Source organism: Oryzias latipes, chromosome 24 (genome assembly GCF_053564925.1).
Source record: "Oryzias latipes strain Hd-rR chromosome 24, Olatipes_Hd-rR_3.1".
Taxonomy (NCBI): domain Eukaryota; kingdom Metazoa; phylum Chordata; class Actinopteri; order Beloniformes; family Adrianichthyidae; genus Oryzias; species Oryzias latipes.
The window spans coordinates 1,202,892-1,226,268 of record NC_136260.1 but is presented as its reverse complement, the minus strand read 5'-3'; the positions used below and the strand labels follow the sequence as shown (position 1 = coordinate 1,226,268).

The 23,377-nt window shown below is 44.8% G+C and overlaps 2 long non-coding RNA genes and 1 pseudogene across 2 annotated transcripts in view; all 3 read left to right on the top strand.

Moving 5' to 3' along the window:
* The window catches only part of LOC144990184 (uncharacterized), a 572,443-nt gene that overhangs the window by 443,465 nt on the left and 105,601 nt on the right, over nucleotides 1-23,377 (top strand). The gene's annotated exons all lie outside the window — the stretch shown is intronic.
* LOC144990048 (uncharacterized) lies at nucleotides 544-2,905 on the top strand. Its single transcript, XR_013653979.1, has 4 exons — nucleotides 544-675; nucleotides 1,784-1,851; nucleotides 2,161-2,214; nucleotides 2,292-2,905. It is a non-coding gene; the product is annotated as an uncharacterized LOC144990048 (long non-coding RNA).
* On the top strand, nucleotides 7,642-9,216 carry LOC144990047 (uncharacterized; annotated as a pseudogene).

Below are 23,377 nucleotides of genomic sequence, written 5' to 3'. Positions count from 1 at the left end.
TCAAAACTCAGAGGCGAATTTCTAATGAACCCCTGCTGCTCTGAAGAAACTATGTCTCAAAATCAACATATGCTTTTTGTATTTTGTTGGAAACAGCATAATCAAACTTAAAAGACCACTGGGAACATAAAATATATAGTTGGAGGGAGACTATGTCTTTTAGCTGTAGAACACAATTATTAGTAAAATGTAAAGAAACTAAAATCATTGACAACTTTAACACGTATACATCAAATTCTTCCACTTTCGGCTTCTCCCATCAGGGGTCGCCACAGCGAACAAGTCGCATGGTAAATTTGGCAATGTTTTACGCCGGATGCCCTTCCTGACGCAACCTTCTCAAACCGGGCTTGGAACCGGCACAGAAGTAGAGAAGGAAACAGGGAGCAGCCCGGGAGCAGCCCGGAGTCGAACCCAGGTTTCACGGACGGAAGGCGCCGCAAACCAGCACGAGCTAAACTGGCTTTGAAAATCACACATCATTTCTTGCTGTGTTACTTTTATATATTTAAATCATGTTGACAAAACATGAAATAGTTATGTTTGATCCTTTGCCCCTTAATTTTGGATAAGTAAACCCCATCGGTGAAGAAGAATTCCAGGAGGGGAAACTTTGCAGTCAGCCATTTTAGAGAAGCTACAAGCACCTGCTCTGGCTGGAGGAACTTAAAAAAGGTAAGTTAATTTACTCTAACAAATTAATTTAAGAAAGTGGAAGGCCTAAATGTATCATTAGTGTTATTTTTTCCACGGGGAAGAGCTTTGTAATCCACTTTTGTCGTAGTTATCAAAGTTAAGGCTCTGCGCGCCACTTTTGTCCCTGCCGGCCGCAGCCCTCGGACGGCAGGTAGGGGGGAGGTGTGTGCGCGCGGTAAATTGTACTTTCACGTTGCAGGCAGATTCAGCTGTAAACGCGGTGATTTCAAATGATGTACGGGGAAGAGTGGTGAGTAGTTATGCCGTAGGAATTCGCTTTTGACAGAGGGGCAGTGGGCGCTGGCGGGCACGGCGTTTTTTTTTCCACAGGCAGAGAAACTCTGCCAGGGGAATTTTCATCGTCACTAAGTGGATTTCTGTTTGCTATATTCTGCGTTGTGGAGACCGAAATTGAAGGAAAATGTGAAAAGCTATCATTACTATTGTCATTATTTAGTTTTTCCATACTGTTCCACCATGAGCTAGTTTAAGGACGGCATTATTTGACCAGTAAACAGCACCGCACTTCTGTCTCAGTCAGCTGTCAATCATTCTCCGTGCGCGTCTCGTGCACAGAATGCGTTTGGTGTGTCCAGTTTACATAAATCTTTGGTTTCAATCAGAGCTTTGTTTTCATTCTATGATGCTGAACATATTTTTATTTTAGCTTTGAGAGTTTAATGGAGTGAAAATATTCATGTCCTTTTGGAACAAGTGTATAACGTGTAGTAAAAAGTTTACAGCCTTATAATAATGTCTGTAATCCTACTTCACATATTCCTCCCATTTGTGATAAATTCATATGGGAATCCTTTATGGGTGGGGGGGATTATCTACTCCCGATCTGCTAGTTTAGTTTTGCAGTTTCCATTTCAAAATTCGCGGGTTCTCACAAGCGTGGTTTGAGTCCTGTGGGGGGAGGAGCTGTCTAATGTTCTTTCTGGTCTAATTTCTTCAGAATATTTTTGCAGCTATTGATTTCAAAACAATGCATGTTTAGTTATTAAAATGATACAACAAAGCTGTGGAAGTCTCACTCTCTCTATATATTTGAAATTTAACTAATAAACCTCCGTCCTGATTACAGAGCTCATCACACAACACTTCCAACTGCTCCTCCCTGATCATGCTGGGGTCCAGTCTTCACTGAGTCAGGTGGGTCACCATGCATTTACTATATATTATTGCAATTATTGTCTCCTGGATTGTCATCGAATCGGGAGGTAATCAAGATTGCCAGCCCTACTCTTTACACACACCTTTTATGCAGAGAGATACATACATAATAAATAATGAAATTGATGGTTGATCAGTTATCCCACTACCTCTGTTAACATGACACTAAGGATATAATGATTTTGTTAACACAGTAACTATAACATTTATTGATGAGCCAAGGGTAAGAATTGTATTTTTCCAAAGTTTTCATGTGAATTTAAAATTTTTTGACTCTTTGTATTTCAGACTGCTGAACTTCTCGTCAATATAAGCAAGTTCAGGGGTTTATTCAAAGTACAGGTGAGTTGTGTAATCTAAACGCTTTAACTAAACTTCAAATGTGAACTGTGCACACAAATATGTTCTGTGTTCTTTAGAATGAAGACCATGCAGCAATCCAGGAGGCAATCGAGGACACCACGGTGGGAACTGGCAGTGGTGAGGAAGAGGACATTCTCGTGGTCCACATCTCCCAGGCTGTGGTGGTCGACCCACCAAGTGTCTGAGTGGCAGATGCCAAGGCTTTTTTGGCCTTATTTACAGCACAAATCTGATTACCATCTTCATCTCAGAAACACCTTGTCATGGGGCCGTGACTTTGCTCCTGCTATGATCTCCTGGAGGCCCTTCCCTTCTTGAGCTCTCCCGCTGGTCACAGGTGTTCTGTATTATGTTGATTGGTTTGTCTATTTATGCAGTGTCTGATCTTGTTTCTGTGTCGGAGCGTCTTCGTTCTACGCTCTGGTGTTATGGTTCTCTGGCATTAAGGCCCTTCGAGTGAACTATTGGATTTGGGTCGTTCTTCCTGCGATTGGGTTCTCTCCCTTGGACATTCCGTCACACACCTTTGAGGTGATCCAAAAAAAACTGTATTAGAGTTGTAAGGCAAAGTGGTGTCTAAGGTTTCAGGCTTAAAAATCCGACTCTTTGAATAAAATGACCTTTAAATAGTTTAACTTTTTCCTAAGAAGGGATTCCAGCTGTTTGCTTTGGCTCTGTTATCTTCTGTTTAATTAAAATAGAAAGCCCAATTTATTTTGATTTGTCATTTTTTGCTACACTGTAAACATATTTTTCAAGTTTAGATAATAAAAAAGTTAAATCTGAAATTTGTGTTCAGTGTCATATGTTCATTGGATTGTCATAATGCACAAGAAAGTATTTGCTTTAAATAATAATCTGCAATTGCAATTTTATTTTTCAATTTAAATGTTTTTAAAATAATTTATAAATTAAATTAACTATGTAGGTAATTTCAAACAAATAATAGTGTTTTAAATGTTTGAAAAAATTATGGTAAATGACATAATAAAATCTTGTTTGTTTATGTAAAATTATTAGGTGCAGAAACAAAGAAGCATTCATTACGGTAGAACATGATTTTATTATGTGCAATAATTATATTGGTTCAACATGATTTTTTTGCGCGCAACCGATGTCCATGATTTTTTTATGTCAATCCAACAGGTCTTTTTTTTCAGTGTATCATCAGGCAAAATAATCTTCAGAATCACAGTCTTTGGGATGTTAGTCGCCATGTTCATGTCTTTTACTCTGCACAGATAAAAAAAAAAGACATCACACCTTCATAAAGTTTGAATTTCATAATAAATTGTAACAACTAATGACATGCATATTTGCAAATAAAATGTTTTACAGACTAAAAACATGGTTTTAATGCACTAATCAAGACCCACCTTTTATTTCTATATGTCTTTTTAAAGCCACCATGGGTGTTGATCCAACTTTGTAGTCAACAAGCGGATATGCATCAAGGATGTCACTGATTTCTACAATAGTGAATGTTCTTTTAGGTGCTGGGCTGAGTTCAAAGGCTCGATAATGCTCTCTATACCAACCACACAGCTCTTTGACAACATAGAACACACAATCATGTATAATGCATATTTGGTCAATTTCAGAAAATTCTGGCAATCCACCTGCTCTGTGAGCCAGTAACATCCCTTTCCTGTAAGTAATGTCCTTGGTTGTCACACACTGTGCAAAGTGGACTTCATGTGTGCCAGGGAACTTTTGCTGGATGACTTGTGCTATGTTTTCATTGAGCAAGTCCACTGGTAGAGTGGATACAGCTGAAACCTCAAGGTCTGGCTTAGATAGATGTGGTGTACTCAGATGGTAAGAAATCATCATCTGATGTTTTAAGGATAAAGAAAGGGTGACATTCTTGAAACAACTTGTGTGTCTGATAACCTGTTTGAAAAAGCTATGCTTAGCTTCAAAGCGCATTGTCCATTGCCCAACAACTGGACCATCTGCGGGCAGTGCTCCAAGTAATGGTGTTTTGGTAACAATCTCAAATCAGGGAAAAGTTATTTTAGTCTGTGCCTGTGCTCCGTTATTTTACTTTCCAAAAATGCTAGTGAGTCATCCCTGTGAACAGGGGCAACAACAAGCTCTGTAATATCTTTAAGATCCATAAGGACAAACCCTGCAGGTTCGTGTTCAGGTACACGTGACCCAACCAAAAAGGGCAAAAAGCGGAGCAAGCTCCAGTTTTCATGTGCATTCCCTCCCACTGTCTTCGTGCTGGAGAAACTTTGTGACACATGTGGTTTGTTTGTCCTGTCAGTCCATTTATATGGAAAACTTAGAATAGCATTGTTTAGGTCAGCCAATGAAAAATAAGGAAATAAGCAAATTCAAACAATGAGCCAACTCCACTGGGATGATACCTTCAAAAAGATCATGGGCAAGATCAGGAGGATATCCAAAAATGACATGAAAGTGTGATAGATTTTTTGTGAAGACACATTCATTTTTCACTCCATAACAACTTGTCCCTGTATCTTGGGCTTGTTTCACGTGAACTTGATGAAGTTCCTTAGTTCTAAGATTGAAAGCCCCAGATGCAACAGAGTGTACTTGAATGTCACTGCTTTTCCCAGTGCAAAATCTGCAATAATATTCAACCGAAAAGCTCTGCATAAACCCTGCAACACTGTGCGCTCTCAGGTTGTCGGCCACCACACTGAATACTGTGCCTTTAAGAGACTCGCCTAACAGGGGAACGTAAACACCATGCTCCTCCAGTGTTTTCAAATTTTGTAGGAGAGGCTCAAAAACCTTGTCGTAACCGTAGGTTTTAACATAGTCAGTTTTGCACAAAACTGACAAATAGATGGATGATAAGGAGGAATGAGACCCAGGAGGCAGGTTAGCCAATGTCCAATAAACAGCACAAAGCTTGTGTTTCTTCCTGGAGGTGCCAAGAGGGTTGCAGACCTCAAAGTCATCCACTTATAGATTCAGGATAATCTTTGGCTTTTCTCCACCAAGAAAACTGTTTGCTCCAAATAGGGCACCATCTTTTGATGACATGTACTGACCTGACACTCCAGACTGTGTGCCATCCTGACTTTGATGACTTTCAACAACTTTATCAATGATTTCTTTTTCATTTAATAGCTGCTCTAAGGACTTGAGTAATGGGACATATTGGAAACTGTGTTTGTTTTTTGCATCAAGAATGTATTCAACTGGTTCAATAACGTTGAATTTCTGCTTGTAATACTACTTATGTAGATAAGCAGTACTCAAAGGGCCACCCTTTTGTATGGATCTCTGCACAGGATTGGTAGAGTAAATTGCATTAACAATCTCTCTAATTGTGACTTCATTCACAGAAAGGTTTCTCTGATGCAAAATGTCACGGAGCACATCACAGGATAGTGGAATAGATGTGGAACCAATAAAACTGTGGATTTCCTCTAGAAACACATCCACTGCTGTGCTTGGCACATGGACCATGTGTTCCAACTTAAGCAAAGCAGCAGCAAAACCTTGCTCTATTTCCTTCTCCAAATCCTTGGTTTGATGACTAGTTGAAGGAATAGAACTATTTGACTGATCCAGCAGTTCCTGACTGTCTGTCTCTAACTCATTCACAGAGGGTACTCTACCTAGAACAACACCTGGTTTAAAATCCACCAAGGTGTGATGGCTATGTTTACGGTTTTTGTGAGACTTAAAAGTACAGTAAATGTTTGTTTTAAAGTCACATCCTAAAACCATACAAACAACAGTCTCGTTTCTTTTGAGGTGAGCATTTACATGAGCAAAATAATCCCTTTCTGATGTTAAATCACAACAAGCACAATGCTGACAGCTGAATATTACATCCTTTTGATAGATAAGTGTACAATGTATTTTACTTTGATGAACAATTAAGGCATTCCATGTCTGAAATGTGCATGGACATTGCTGGTATGTACATGGAAAACGACAACTACGCCCAAAATGTGGATGTTTTAACTTATAGTGCTGTAAAAGCTCAGACCTACTTGTTGTAGTTTCTGTGCACCCCTTACAACGCCACATGAATGTCACTACCTCGACCTGCAACACATGTTGAGATGACAATTAACCACATGTGGTCTTTAACAGTTTATTTGCACGCATGCGAACACACACACACTAAGAAATATCAACAGAAGCTTTGAAGAAGGTAACAACACCTACCCTTACAATAAAAGTCTGTGTTGGACGTGTAACAAGATGACCTGTGCAAAAGTATTTTTTTTTAACATCACCGAACAGGGAACTGTGTACATAACTGAAACATGTTAAAGTAGACAGAAAACAATACAACATTCTGCTAAACATGTGACAAAAAGTAATGCTTCCAAAAACATGTCTCCTTTTGCTAAAAGATATGTCCTCAAATACACATTTGTGTGCTTTTATTTTTTTATTTCATGGAACTAACAACTGATGTTTTAGCCCAAATTTATTAAAATGCTGAAAGCTCTTCTTCTGGTAATGATTTGAAGTAAAACTATTTTAACTTACTCTTTGTTATAAGTTATAACGAGTTACCATCCATGATTGTTTTTTTGCAGACTAGAATTTTTAAGAACTATTTGTCCCCAAATAATATTTCCCCAGTACACTAAAATAAACAAATGTTTAAAAAAAAAAAAACATTCCTTTAAACTTTAATTTTAGTACTTCTCATCCTCAACAACACATAAGGCAAATAATTCACTCTAAATGTTTCATAAACATTGCATTTTTACATCTAATGACACACCCACACACACATATATATATAAAGAAACTTCACCCGCAGATTTTTCTCATCGCACCCCCCGGCACAGAACTCATTGCCGCACGAATCCCTTTTCCCCCCACGTTTATTCCAAGCGCTGATGGATTCTTCTTTACGCACCAAGCGTTGCTCTTAGCGCCCAGAGTTTGTGCACGCTTGACTTTTAACACAAGTCTAAAACAACATCCTTTATTAAAAACGATTTTTGCAACAAGAGAGACGAAACCAATCGCTTTTTCAATCTCTTTTAAGCTAGCGGGGTGTGTGTATTGTGGGAAGGTACAAGCTAACCACAGCAAAACGTTTTACAGTTAGCCATCGAATTATAAAGTAGTAAAATAAAATAAAATAAAAACACAGGATTATATAATCGACAGGAATGGTAAAGTTGCGTATATCATTGTTAATAAACTTACCTTTTATCTTTTTGGTTCTAGATTAGGAACAGTGAAAGGACAAGCCAGCTGAAATTCCCGCTCCACAGACACGTTTTCTTCTGCTGAAGTTAGGGCAGTACCATTTAGTTTTGAATGTATTTCCGTTTCTGGTTTTGAGGGAAATTAATTACATCGTGTTTACTTTTTTTATTTAATCACTTAAAGGCAACACAATAAAATCAAGAACATTTAACAGTTTTTCAATCACATAGAATTAACTTGTTTCAATTAAAGTAACAGAAAAAACATGAATAAATTGCGTTGCATGTACTGGCATTATTTTAGTAAATTCAAAGACGCTGTTTTTCCTTTTTTCAGTGTACCCCTAGGAAACATAATCAGGAAACACAGCATTAATTTTCATTGTTATGCCGACGATACGCAGTTGTATTTATCCATGAAACCTGACCAGAATGACAATAGAGAGAAACTGAATGCCTGCATCAGAGACATCAAGACCTGGATGACAATTAAGTACCTCCTCTTGAACCTAGAAAAAACTCAGGTCATTATACTTGGTCCTAAAAACCTCAGAGATGCTCTGTCTGCTCAGATAGTCTCCCTGGATGGCATAAGTATAGCCCCTAATTCCACAGTTAGAAACCATGGGGTTTTATTTGATCAGGATTTATCATTTAAGGCTCACATATCTCAGGCGTGTAGAACTGCTTTTTCACCTGCGGAATATTGCTAAGATCAGAAATATACTTTCTAAGAGTGATGCTGAAAAACTCATCCATGCATTTGTTACGTCTAGACTGGATTACTGTAACTCCTTGTTAGCAGCGTGTCCTAAGAGTTCCTTAAGAAGTCTCCAGCTTGTTCAGAACGCAGCAGCTAGATTGTTAGCAGAAACTAGCAGAAGAGATCACATCACTCCCGTGTTAGTTTCACTTCACTGGATCCCAGTTGATTCTAGAATCAAGTTCAAGATCCTCCTGTTAACCTATAAGGCCTTACATGGACTGGCCCCGTCATATATTAAGGACCTCATAGTCCATTACCATCCGATAAGAACACTTCGCTCGCAAATGCAGGACTGCTAGTGGTTCCTAGAATTAGTCAAAGTACGGTTGGAGGTAGAGCGTTTAGTCACCAAGCCCCTGTTTTATGGAATAAACTCCCAGCTCATGTAAGAGAGGCCGATTCAGTTTCTAAATTCAAAGTTAGACTGAAAACATTCCTCTTTGGACAGGCTTATTGTCAGACTAGTTAGTATTCAGAGATTATTTAACTTAATGTTAATTTCTTTAAATTAAACTTAATAACAACTACTATTTGTTTTAAAAGGCTGCTAGAAGTTGAAGCTGGGGTAACTATGGTGCACTGGGGTTCTGTCCTCTTTTCTCATCTACTTCTACCCTTCCTCTCCTCAATTTTTGATCATCATTTATCATTTAGTTTTCCATGCCTCTGTTTGGTGCAGTGCGATTCATGTATTGTCACTCTTTCCCTCTCCCCTCCTGGGGAGTGGGAGTGCTTCCAGACTCCAGTTGGCTCATCCGTGCTCCTGTTCCTGACCGTCCACCTCGCCTTTGCTACCGCTCCTACACCTGGCTGTGGATCCTGCCTCTGGCTCGTCTCTGCTCTGTACCTGACCAAGTACTTCGTCTCTGCTCCTGCTCCTACACCTGGCTGTGGATCCTGCCTCTGGCTAATCTCTGGCTCGTCTCTGCTCTGTACCTGACTGAGTACCTCGTCTCTGCTCCTGCTCCTACACCTGGCTGTGGTTCCTGTCTCCGGCTCGACTCGCGCCCCTGACTGTCCCCCCAACCACGGCTGGATGAAGCTCGTCTGCTGGACTTTATATATGTAGTTGCAGGGTTAGATAAGTTAATTCCTGGGGGGAGGATCCCTCCTTCATGTGGGCACCCCTGAGGTTTCTTCGTTTATTCCGGAATCCGTTTTTTAGGGGTTTTTCCTTACCGCAAAGGGGGTCTAAGGGCAGGGATGCCAGTACAGCTTAGTCAGTTTGTTAGTTCATTTTAGTATTTTCCTATTGAACTCTTTGTATTCGTGATCCTTTTGAGTTCATGTTTTACTTCGAAGCCCATCGAGACGACTGTTGTTTTGGGAAAATATAGAATTTCTTTAATAAAATAGTAAAAATATGTACTTAATTTAATTATAATTAACTAATATATTATTGATAAAATTTACTTCATAATTACATAGAATATAACAAAGTAAAAATGAGCAAGATACACAAAGAAACAGCAGCAATATTTATTTGGAATTTGTAATTAGATGCAATGGTAATGTGAGTAAAATTTATAATCTATAGGCGAGTACTGTCATTTAAATTTACTTGTGTATTTTTCATAAACAATAGGGGTTCTAGTAAGTAAATATTACATGAAAATAGCCTGAGTAAAATCTACAAGCACTTTCTGTGTGGAAAAACCTTCCTAGAGTTTTTTAAGTAAATGTCAAAAAAAATTTCAGTGTGTAATCTACCCGCTGATCGATTCACTGAACTCGTCACGTTCCCCAAGCCTCGCCACTCAAATCTTGCTGCTGCCAGACATTTGTGCTGCGCCCGCCGCTCAAATCATGCTGCAGGACCTCAGATCACGTCTGTGCCATTGACTAAACATTGAAACTCTCCGCCTCTACTGCATAAATCACGTTCAGTGTGAACGCAGCTTTACTTTGACGATTCTCTCCTTTTTTCCCCTCATATTTTGGGTTAGTTGCCCTGCTTAAACTCCCAGCTGCTTATTATGGGAGGGGATTTTAACTTGTGTATGTACCCTGAGATGGATAGGTTGCCTGTGAAACCAGGCTACGCTATGTCAAGATCTGTCTTTCATTTACAATCGTTCCTCGTCACCTATGGTATTTCAGATTTTTGCCGCTTTTTACACCCAGAGGCTAGGAAATATTCTTTTTTTTCAAGTGTGCATCAGTCTTACAGTAGGTTTGATTTTTTTTTTTTCCAGTTAACAAACATACACAGAATATTCAATCATGTTATTTTTTTAACCTATTGTAAAATTGGACCATGCACATCTTATTTTAAAACTGAACATACCTGACTGTCGGTGGAAATTCTACTTACTTATTAAATTAGAAAAACTTTGTTGAGTTAATTTCATATCAAATTTCTCATTTTACAGGACTTAACCTGACTCTCAATGGCATCCGTAAAGCTTACCTTAGAGGCCAAATCACATCTTTTACAGTCAAAAAGAAAAACAATTTATTATTAAAGTAGACGGTTTTGGAAAGACAAATAGCCGACATAGATTATAGACACTCTGAAAATCCCACTGAAGACTAGGGGTGTGACGATAACCGCATCACCGCGATTTTTTTTTTTTTTAATTCTGCATATGGTGCGTGATTGGAACTATAATAAACACATTAAACACATTCATCTTTGCTGATAATTTACTTTTCTGCTGGTCCTGTGTTCAGACTTCAAGCGTTTCTGGGGAAACCTTTTATTACTGTACCTTCATTCCCTCACTTCTTGCGCTGTGCGGCTCTCACTCCCTCTTAGAGCCTCATGCAGCACTGGGCTCCCTATACTTACACACACGCGGTTTCAGACGTAAATACGCATCGTCATTCTACAAAAGAAGTTTCTGTCTTGCAAGGAAATACAACAAATTTACTGTGTTGTAATCATTCATTTCCAATGTATTCATTTCGATTACAAGCTGCATGCGTTCTTGAGTGCACAACACGGCCGCCCGCCGGAGGATTTTGTGTTGGGGGGGGGGGGGGGGGGGTCATTACTGTTCTCCTTCACTCTGTAACACCAAACATGAACTCGCACTATTATAGTGCAATGAATATGTTTTGTCTGGGAACTATTTTGTGCAGCGCAAAGTTACATGTATATATAAACAAAGGCGGAGCCTCCTGCCCCGTGTTCTTCATGGGTGTCAGGCTTCATGGCTACAGGAAAGATGACAGTGTCTGAAGTTCGTGTATTACTGGGCAATATATAATATTCTGAGAAGACGTCTGTACAGTGTCTGCACAGATAAAGGCTTGCTTGCAGCTGGAGAGTGGTCAGCTGCAGAAGAATCAACCCACACCCCCAACACACTTCTGTGCGCTCCTTCCTCCTACACACATGCAGCGCGCAGACACACATACACTTAGTCATTCTACAACACCTATATAGTTAGTTCATTTGTCAGATAGGTAGTAAGTAGTTACTTTTATTTGTTAATAAAGAATAATGCGTTGTTCATCACCGTGGTGATAAAAAATCCCACACTGTCACAGCTTTACTCAAGACCTGTTTAAAGAGTGTCTAATACTTAGTGCCAAAAATGACAGACTTACATTATACTCCATTGAGTATCTATTGTTAAGAAATCGGTGTAACATCTATGAACATGGAGGCAAGGCAGGTGGAATATTAACAAATCAACTAAAAGGGGCAAGGGCATGATGATACATTAATCACTGACAAGCAGGTAATAAATGAAGCCTCCCAGTTTTATTATGAGAATCTGTACAGCTCTAATAACTCCTGTGAAGGCGCCCTTCCTAGCAGTTTAAATCAAGCCGGTATTGAACAAACATCCTAAAGGTTACAGTTTATTTTTCAAAAATAAAAACTGTTCCACATTATTACTCACAACAGAGTTGTGATTATAGATTCTGACAAACTGAAAATGGTTATTCGTTGAATTTGCTCCAATAGGAGGTCATATTTACTGAAATCAAAAGCTATTCCAATCACAAACCTCAAGTTACATCTTAACATAAGACCCTTGATTTTGTAGCAGCTTCACAATACTTACATCCATTAAACCTGTGAGTGCTGCTTGAATTCCTTTGCAGGATGTCAAAAAAAGCCTTGCAGAGCTGCTGTTTGAAAGTGGACTGCCTCCCACCCCCATATATATTTTTGCTTGAGGATGCTCCAAAGGTTCTTAAAGGACCTCCATGACAATTTATTTCAATCTAAATATGTTTCCATGGACGTTTTAATCATGATTAGAAAGTTTTTCACCAAAAAGCCATATTTCATGTTTATCTGAAGCCTCTGTGGCCTCTCTGGTTAATGCGAGACAGCAAGCCTTCAAATTCAGTCAGAGAGAGAACACGAATGCGGAAAACACATGTGCGTGACAGCTACTGGGACTTTAATTATGTGGGCCCAACAACAAAATCCAGCCTTGGACTCACTTAAAATTCTTGTGGAAAATGTGACATCTTCTCTTCTACCGCACCTGGGCTGATGTGCACAGGTGCAAGTAAGGGAGAGTTAAATTTTTTAGATATTTTTTATTTATTTATTAGGTTTTATATTTTAAATAAATATTTTCTTATTTTTTTCACAGAGGGAAGAGAGGGTGGAAAAGTGTGTGTGTGTATGGGGGGGGGGGGGGGGGTAGAAGAAAAAACACAGATGGGGCAGAAAGCAAGGGGGTACAGGTGCCGAGTTACTAATTTGAGTATGTTTGTAAACTTAATAACATTTATATTAGATCTGCTGTAAAGACACATTTTACATCCAAGAGTGAAAATCTGACACTTAATGAGCCGAAGATATCTGTCCATTCACTGTGTGTCTGGAGCGAGGGATAAGTAAGACAGGAAGCAGTGTGGCAGTGTGCACGTACAAGTGGGGGTGGAGATACATGCACGCTGCCGAAGTGAACCATGGGATCATAAGGGGAACCAGATCCTCCCCAGCCTGACCAGTCAGACCAGGAAAGAAGGGGAAGACGACCCCCAGACCGTGATCACCCCCCGGCAATGGGACCGACGCAGCCCGAGTGGGGGGGATTGATTGATGAGAGGTCCCCCCGAGAGGGGGCCCCTCCGGCAACAGGGTCCATGGCCACAAGGCCAAAGGACAGGCGTGCTCTGCCGTTCCGGGCAGCAGCCATTAGGGTCATTGGGCGTTAGACACAGAGACGCGCGCCAAGCATGGGGTTGGGAGCCTGGAGCCGCCCACCACCCAGCCGGAGCCTCGTCAGCCTAGGCCAGTACCGGTATCTGAGCCCAAGGATCACAACGGAACAACAGCTCCACCCCCACCCCCCCACACACACACTACAGTAAACTCTACAGCCCCCTTACCCGACAATTTCCTCAACCCCTCCCCCCGTATCCGCCCCTGAGTCCCCCCCAGAGGTAGCCCCCAGGCATGTCCCCACACATGATTCCTCACACATATTCTTCTGTTTGCCACCCGCCACCTGTCACCACACAGTGGCCCCACAGTGGTTGACCGACCCTGCAGCGGTGTGCGCCTGGCCGCTGTTCCGGCCAACAGGATTCCTATAAGCCAGGCCGCCCTGAGAGGACCAGGCGGGTGAAGACTGGCTGCCCCTCCCTGAACCCACCTATGCATTATAGTGTGGGTGTGCAGTGTGTGCTTCTGGTAAAATAGGGGGTCTTTGGTGGGGTGGTGGGTCCCACTGCTGCCATAAAGCAGAGCCCCCCCATCCCGGGGTCCCTCTGTTCATGTGAGGTATGCCAACATGGAGTGTGTGGTGTCTAAAGTGAAAATTAAAATTGAGGGGGGGACCGCATAGCGACGAGCCCGGATGTTTCACCATGCCCCCCTGCAACAGACCACCCCTGCAAGGCCATAGATGAATAAACGTGTTTAACATGCCAGTAAAAGTGGAATGGAGGGCAGGCACCGACTTGCCCCCAAAGAGAGTGACCCCCGCCAGCATATCCCACCCATCCAATTCCCGGAGCCCCAGGTGCATATGTGCACAATTTGTTGTGGTGGGAGCAGGAAGGAACAGGCGAATGGGCACAACCAGGAGAAGAGGCCCCCAGCATCACCTCCCAGGGTGCATTACCACTGGGCAGCCAGGAGGGGGGCTGAGCAAAGGAGCAAGGGAGGGGCCCAGGGCTGCACCTGAGGGGCAGGAGGTCCAGCACCACCACTCCCCCTCCCCCCAAAAAAGCCAAGAAACCAAAAAATAAATAAGATTAGATTTAATAAATTAAACCTTTTACCCCTCTGCTGTGGATGGATCATTGACCCCCAGGGCGCCAGGCCAAGCAACCTGGTCGCAGGCAAAACACCGGGCAAGGGCAGCCGACCCCTAAGCCTCCCCACAAGCCACGCCACAACAGCCAATCTCCCAACATGGCCCCTGGTTGTTTATTCCGGCCGGCAATCACCGCCCGCCCCGTGCCCAGACGGCGATGACCCAGGGACCCCTGTCTCAATGCTAGCCAAGTGCGAGGCCCCCCTTACTTTTATCATTTAACACATAAACAGAGCACTTCACTTGGGACAGTTACCAGGTGCTTTGCAGCCGTATTTCTGTGGGCAGCATCGAAAGCTTGATTTTAAAAAGAAACAAAAACCTTATCTTTTGAAATGTATTTGTACGTTGTTGTTTTTGTCAAGAGAAGCCAATAGAGATACTTATTGGCAGTTTAAAATGTTTTAAAAAGAGTTATATACCTTGGGAGTCCACATCTATGAACATCTCACTGGCTTGACTGAATTTCCTTTTTAGCCTCCTGCTTAAAATGCTGCCGTATTCTCCTACGATTTACAGCAATAAATAAGTTGTGATCTGGTCATGACATGCAGACTTCTAGTTGTTGTCATGGTGCCTCTGGCAGCTCTCCACCGCTGTCCACCTCCCCTCCACTTCTGACTCGAACCAGCTGTGGGCACTCACCTCATCATCCTCCAGACCGTCTTAAGGAGATCCAGTGCCAGCATTCATCGCCAGTTAGTTGACCCTGATGGCCACGATAAAGCCTCCAGCCTCGCCAAGACTTCAAGCCACGTCGGAAAAAAAAATAAACTCAATTACTTACAGTACTTCATAACTCACCTGTATTTTCCTTCTGGGTTCCAGCGCCTGGGTTTGCCCCGCCTAGCAAGTCATGACAGAACGAACTGGCCAAATTCCAGACCCAGCTGACCCGGAAGGCCTTCGCCTCACGGTCTCACAGCGAGGAACATTCCTCGACCTGCACGCTAACGCCTTGTCTCGGATGTCAAATATTCAAAAGGATTTGATTTCATGAATTAATGGTTCCCATTTCACATCTGCCTTATGACCGTTTCATCTACTAATTTCGTCTGGTCTTTGATCAACCACGCAAGCAGGAAGAAGCCACCCAACGTTTGCTGAGCCTCAATCATTGCAATCGATCGGTCAGCGACCATTTTATCGATTTTCAAATACTAGTGGTGGAAACAGGTTGGCCTGACCAAGCCTTAAGAGGTATTTTTTTACCAATCACTTAATGAAAGCATAAAAGACCACCTTTACTCTCAACCGGAGGCCCCTACATTTGAAGATCTCGTCTCCGCGGCCCTTCGTTTAGATATTCACCTCCGGGAACGTCAAAATGAACGACACCACCCAGCCCGTAAGCAACCACCCAATGCCATCGTTCACACCACCACCTCGAGCTCACCTCCTCGATCGGTGGTTGATACACCCCACAGAACTACGGAAGAACTCATGCAGGTCGGTTTCTCTAAGGTAACTGCTGAAGAACGTCAAAGACCCAGAGAAGAGGGTTCCTGTTTCTATTGTGGTAAACATGGTCATCTGGTCTCACATTGCCCGTTGCGTTTAAACACCAGGGCCCGCCCGTTAGAAGACAGGCCGCGGGCGGGCGACTCTCAGAGAAAAACTTTCTCCTTATTCCTATCAAAATCTGCCTTCACTCTGAAATTCACTATCTCCAAGCCCTTTTTTATTTAGGTGCCTAACAAAGCTTGATAGATCTTCATCTTGTGTCTAAACTTTCTCTGCCAACAGAACCCCTGGATACTCCCATCGAGGCTTCGGGATTAGGGGTCAACACCTCTCATTACTGATCGCACCAAACCCATCCTTCTTATCACGTCCGGTAATCATAGAGAGTTCCTACAATTTCTCATCACTCAATCTACCCAGACCCTCATTGTTCTGGGTTTCTCTTGACTAAAACTACACAACCCTCAGTTTAAGTGGACTCATCGTCACATAACTACACTGACCAAAAATATAAACGCAAGACTTTTGTTAGTGCTCCCATTTTTTATGGTATGAACTCAAAGATGTGAAACATTTTCCACATACACAAAATAACCAGTTCTCTGAAATATTGTTCACAAATCTGTCTAAATCTGTGATATTGAGCACTTCTCCTTTGCCAAGACAATCCATCCCACCTCACAGGTGTGCCATATCAAGATGCTGATTAGACTTCAGTTTTTCAGTTTTGTTTTATTGAGGGGGTCAGGGGACTCAGACAACCAGTCAGTATCTGGTGTGACCACCATTTGCCTCATGAAGTGCGACACATCTCCTTCGCATAGAGTTGTTAAGGTTGTCTATTGTGGCCTGTGGAATGTTGGTCCACTCTTCTTCAATGGCTGTGCGAAGTTACTGGATATTGGCAGGAACTGGAACACACTGTCGTATACGCCGATCCCATCCCAAACATGCTCAATGGGTGAAATATCGGGTGAGTATGCTGGCCATGCAAGAACTGGGATGTTTCAGCTTCCAAGAATTGTGTACAGATCCTTGCAACACGAGGCCGTGAATTATCATGCTGCAACATGAGGTGATGTTGATGGATGTACGGCACAACAATGGGCCCCAGGATCTCGTCACGGTATCTCTGTGCATTCAAAATGCACAGAGATACCCTGTTCTCTAAAAGATGGCGCCGTGAACGGACGCCTGTTGCCATAGCTCCTGTAATCACTCTTTTACTCAAGTCTGTAATCATCGTCTCCTTTCCTTTTTTTCTCAAATTTTTTTTTGTTGTTGTTGTTCTTTTATTATTTCTGTCTTTTTTCCATTTTTGTGCTTTTTATTTACTTTTTTCTCTCGTTGATATTCTCACATCGGAGGGAATAACAATGGAAAGCATGGCCATTGTTTACACGCGCGACCAGCTGCTGGCCCTGAGAGAGCCTAGCCTGTTTCATGGAGCTCGGCATGAGATTCCGAAGGAGATACGGAGGAGACGTCGGGGTCGCAGAGCCGGGACTCACGTTAAGATGAACAGAAGGAGATTTAAGCCTGTCGTGCCTGCAGTCATTATGGGGAATGTGCGCTCACTGGCCAACAAGACCGAGGAGCTAACGACGCTAATGAACACCCAGACGGAGTATCGGGAATGCAGCCTACTGAGCTTCACCGAGACGTGGCTGCACTCCCACATCCCGGACAGCAGCGTCGCGGTTCCTGGTTTTACGACTGTGAGAGCGGACAGAGATGCAGCCAGCTGCGGTAAGAAGAGGGGAGGCGGGATCGCTCTTTACGTGAGTGAGCGGTGGTGTAACCCCGGACACGTCTGCGTGAAGGAGCGACTCTGCACGCCGCATGTGGAGCTGCTGGCGGTGGGACTCCGGCCCTATTATCTGCCGAGGGAATTCACATCGGTTGTGGTGGTGAATGTGTATGTTCCTCCATCCGCCGATGCTGAGGCCGCCGCTGACACCATCACTACCACCGTTTCCCGCCTGCAGACACAGCAGCCTAACTCTTTCTGCATCATCACTGGGGACTTCAACCACATCACCATGGACAGAACGCTTGGGGACTTCACTCAATATGTGAACTGTCCCACCCGGGAAAATAAAACTCTGGATCTGCTGTATGCAAATGCAAAGAAGGCATACAGAGCCACAGCCCTCCCCCCCCTCGGCAGGTCTGACCATAACCTGGTTCACCTCATCCCAAACTATGTCCCTATTGCCATGCGGGAACGTGTCCACAAAAAGGCTGTGAGGAGGTGGACCCCAGAAACGGAGCAGGCCCTGCAGGACTGTCTTGGGTCCACGGACTGGGACGCTCTTTGCACGCCTCATGGGGAGGACATTGATGGCATGACGGACTGCATCACAGAATATATTAAATTCTGTGAGGAGTCTGTTATGCCTACTCGAACTGTTCGATGCTTCCCCAACAACAAACCCTGGATCAGCTGTGACCTGAAGAACCTCCTGAACAGGAAGAAGAGAGCCTTCAGGTCTGGAGACCGTGAGGAGCTGAAGAGGGTGCAGCACCAACTTAGGGATCAGCTGAGGAACGGGAGAGATTCCTACAGGAGGAAGCTGGAATCCAAACTCCAGCAGGACAACATGAGAGCAGTGTGGTCTGGAATGAAGAAGATCACAGGATGTGGGGGGAGAAGCAGACCCATCAGAGGCAGCAAAGAGAGAGCTGACGAGCTTAACACCTTTTTCAACAGGTTTAGCTCTCTGAATGCCTCAACCTCCTCCCCCCCAACTCCACCACACCACCCCCCCGCTCCTGCTGCCTCTCAGCTGACTGACCTCCCCCCTCATGAACCCCCCACACCTCCTCACCTTCCTTCCCCCTCTAACACACCACACCTACTGGGCCCACAGCCCATCACCCCTCCCCCCAGTCCAACCACCACCCCCCTCCCTCCCTGTCTGACTGTAACAGCCTGCCAGGTGAAGAAACAGCTGGAGAAACTTAACCAGCACAAAGCAGCCGGCCCGGATGGCGTCAGCCCTCGTACCCTGAGGACCTGTGCCCACCAGCTGTCTGCGGTTCTCCAGCATCTCTTCAACCTGAGCCTCAGACTGGAGAAGGTGCCGCTCCTCTGGAAGACCTCCTGCCTGGTCCCCGTTCCTAAGAAGACGTCTCCATCTCACCTCGGGGATTTCCGTCCAGTTGCCCTCACCTCCCATGTGATGAAGGTGCTGGAGAGGCTGGTGTTGGCTCAAGTGAGACCGGTGGTGAGCTCTTCTCTGGACCCCCTGCAGTTTGCCTACCGGCCGCGCCTGGGGGTGGATGATGCTGTCATCCATCTGCTGCAGCGAGCTCACTCACACCTGGATGGTGGTGGAGGCATGGTGAGAATCACCTTCTTTGATTTCTCCAGTGCCTTTAACACCATCCGGCCTTCTTTACTGGGTGATAAGCTGCGGCTGATGGGTGCTGGTGCGTCCACCGTCTCCTGGATCACTGACTACCTGACAGACAGGCCACAGTTTGTCCGACTGGGCGGCGTCCTGTCTGACGTGGTGCTGAGTGGTGTGGGAGCCCCACAGGGCACTGTGCTCTCTCCATTCCTGTTCACCTTATACACCTCAGATTTCCAGCACAACTCAGAGTCATGTCACCTACAGAAATTCTCTGATGACTCTGTGGTTGTGGGGTGTATAAGCGGTGGACGGGAGGAGGAGTACAGGAGGCTGGTGGACGGATTTGTGGAGTGGGCTGGAGAGAATCACCTGCTGCTCAATGTGGACAAGACCAGGGAGATGGTGATCGACCTCCGGAGGAAAAGGACTGTCTTACAACCCCTCTGCATCCTGGGCAGGGATGTGGAAGCGGTGGAGGAGTACAAATATCTGGGTGTGACTATCGACAGCAGACTGAGCTGGAGGAGCCACAGTACTGCTGTGTACAAAAAGGCCTGCAGCAGACTCTACTTCCTGAGGAAGCTGAGGTCATTTGATGTGTGCAGCAAGATGCTGGGGATCTTTTACCAGTCTGTGGTGGCCAGCACCTTGTTCTCCTCTGTGGTCTGCTGGGGAAGCAGCATTGCAGTCAGTGACACCAACAGACTGAACAAGCTGATCAGGAAGGCGGGTTCTGTCATTGGCTGCAAACAGGAAACCTTTGAAGCAGTGATGGAGAGGAGGTCACTGAACAAGCTCTTATCCATCATGGACAACCCAGAGCATCCTCTCCACCCTGTTCTGGACAAACAGCGGAGCTCCTTCTCTAGAAGGCTCAGACAGCTCCGCTCCAAAACTGCCCGGTACCAGAAATCCTTCCTGCCAAATACTATAACCCTGTTCAATAATTCACAATGCAGAAGATAACCTTTGCACATTTTTTTTTTCTCTTTTCTTTATTTTGCACATTTCTTTTGCACATCTCTTTACCTGCACTGTTATGTAAATAGCTCTTTAAATTATACCACATTTTCCTTGTTCTCTTTTTTATTTTTATTTATATTATTCTTACTCTTTTTTTCCTGTCAGTTGTTATGGTAACGAACAAATTTCCCACGTGTGGGATCAATAAAGTATTTCTGATTCTGATTCTGATTCTGAAAATGCCATCAATGAAATGCACCTGTGTTCTTCGCCCATAACATACGCCTGCCCATACCATAACCCCACCACCATGGGCTACTCGATCCACAACATTGACATCAGAAAACCGCTCACCCACACGACGCCACACACGCTGTCTGCCATCTTCCCTGAACAGTGTAAACCAGGGTTCATCCGTGAAGAGAACACCTCTCCAACGTGCCAGACGCCATCGCGTGTGAGCATTTGCCCACTCAAGTCGGTTACGACGACAAACTGGAGTGAGGTCGAGACCTCGACGAAGACGACGAGCATGCAGATGAGCTTCCCTGAAATGGTTTCTGACAGTTTGTGCAGAAATTCTGTGGTTATGCAAAACGATAGTTTCAGCAGCTGTCCGGGTGGCTGGTCAATTTTTTTGTTGTTTTTTTTTTTTTTTAACAGGGCAGACAGATGACAACTGAAGGCCTCTAGTGTTGGAAATATTTCACTTTAAAAACAGGGGTTATGAATCTTCTGACAAACCAGGGGTATGTCTGAATAAACCCCTTTTGTAATTGAGGCCAAACTTTATAAATTTCAATCATATTTGAAAATCTTTGGTGTTGGACCGGACGGAAAAGGAAAGGAGGGAAGAAGAGAGAGGGATGTTAGAGAGAGGGGGGACAGGAGGGTGATAATGGGGGGGGGGGGGGGGGGGTAAAACCATGAAGCAGCATAAAGCAACAAGTTTACTGCATGTTTATCATTACGGTAAGGTTCAAATGTAGTACAAATCTCAAAGGGTGGGGCCTGTCCACACACACACTCAAATGTTATCAACACACCTGCTAGCTGCAAAAATGTCCACGTGTCAACATGTACACAAAACAGATAGTGTTCAGATATGGCTACTTATGCCTTCAAACCAACTAGTGTGAAATATTTCATTCATTCAATCATGCAAACTATTAGTGCAAAGGTGAGCTAACACCTGTGCTCAATTGAGTGTTTATGTTCTTCTAAAATGGATGGTGGAATGTGAAAAGAAGGAGGGAGAGTGCCCAGCCATCCCCACACCAAGACCCCCCCCCCCCCCCCCGCAGCAGCAGCGGCAGCCAGAACCCCCCAATGCCACACGGCAGCAGGCAGAGAACAACCGCCCCCTGAGCGATCACCTCCGCCACCCAAGCCAGGGCCAGCAGGACTGCTGCAAGACCCCCAGAGCCAGAGAGCAGGGAGGCATGGGGGGAAAGAGAGTGCCAGCCCAACCAGGAGAGCCCGCCCCCCCAGCCGCGCCGGGAGGGCCCAACGCAGGGCCCCACCCGAGAGGGGTGCCCATAGCCCCAGACGAGCACCCCACCACCACCCAGGAGTTCCGGGCATCCCCCTGCCCCAACTCCAGGTACGAGCCAGGACCCCCCAAGGGAGACCCGCTCCGCACTTCAGGCAGCCACCCACCCGGCCCACGGTTGGTCCAGGAGAGCAAGGCAGGGGCCAGCCGTCCCCACCCAGGAGGGGGGGACCCCGGAGAAAAGGGGGGCCCACGAGGGGTGTTGTAAACATGGCCCGACCAGGCTCGGCCACAGTTGGAAATTTGGCGAGGCCCAGCACCCAAAGGCAAGGATCAGAACCCACTCCCGGCTCAGGTGGGATGCGATCCCCGGCTTCTGGCCTTGCCAGAAAGCTCAGGGATCCCTCTTCCTGCACGGAGAGAGCACCGCAGAGCCCAGGAAACCGGCACCCAGGGGACACGGCCGCCGATTCCAAGGGTCCAGTACCCCCCACCAGGGATGGGGTAGGGGACAGATGGTCCTAGGTCCCACCTTCCTTGCAAAATGCGTGTGTGTGTGTTTTTGAGGGTGTGTGCATGTGTGTGTGTGTGTTTATGTTTGAATGTATATTTTGAGGAGTAAAGGGTGTGTGTACTAAGGGGGTGCAGTTAAAATTGGCGGGTAGGGCACTGAGGGGACATCTCCTGATTACTCACAGTGATGTCCCCTCACTCCTCAGAAAGTCGAGCGGTGTCACTGCTTAGGGTCTTGACAGTTTCTCTGAGGGCCTGGTTCTCCACTGCGAGTTCCCGCACCTGCTGCTGGCTGAACTCTAAAGGCTCGCGCAGGCCTTGGAACTCTCTATGGAGGATCTCTAGCAGATTCAAGCGGCAATCAAGGCTGGAGAGCTTTTTATCGATGGAATCTAAAGCGTCACTGATTCCGCTGCCTGGAGAAGAGGCAGCTCTGGGAGAATCTTCTGGACGGCCGCGTTTGGAGGAAGGAGTGGTGGTGTCTGTCTTCCCGATAACGAAGGTATTGTAGCTATATAATTCTCCAGGTCCTCCAGGCTGTCAAAAGGCTTCTTGAACTTTTACAGATGTTAGTTTTACAGCTAATTTGATATGGCGATAAAATGATATAATACAGAAATGTTTGTTCAGCTACTTACGCACCGCCGAGTTGAGTTGCCACACCGGTCTCGTTGAGTCTCGCGATACTACAGCATCAGCTCCTCAGATCAGTTTGATCTAAAAAGCGTCGTCTCAGACGATCTTGGTGGTGGACATGCTGGATGTGGAGGTCTCGGGCTGGTGTGGTTACACGTGGTCTGCGGTTGTGAGGCCGGTTGGATGTGCTGCCAAATTCTCGGAAACGCCTTTGGAGACGGCTTATGGTGGAGAAATGGACATTCAATTCCCTAGCAACAGCTCTGGTGGACATTCCTGCTATCCGCATGCCAATTGCACGCTCCCTCAAAACTTGCAACATCTGTGGCATTGTGCTGTGTGATACAACTGAAGATTTCAGAGTGGCCTTTTCTTGTGGCCAGTCTAAGGCACACCTGTGCAATAATCATGCTGTCTAATCAGCATCTTGATATGGCACACCTGTGAGGTGGGATGGATTGTCTTGGCAAAGGAAAAGTGCTCACTATCACAGATTTACACAGATTTGTGAACAATATTTCAGAGAACTGGTTATTTTGTGT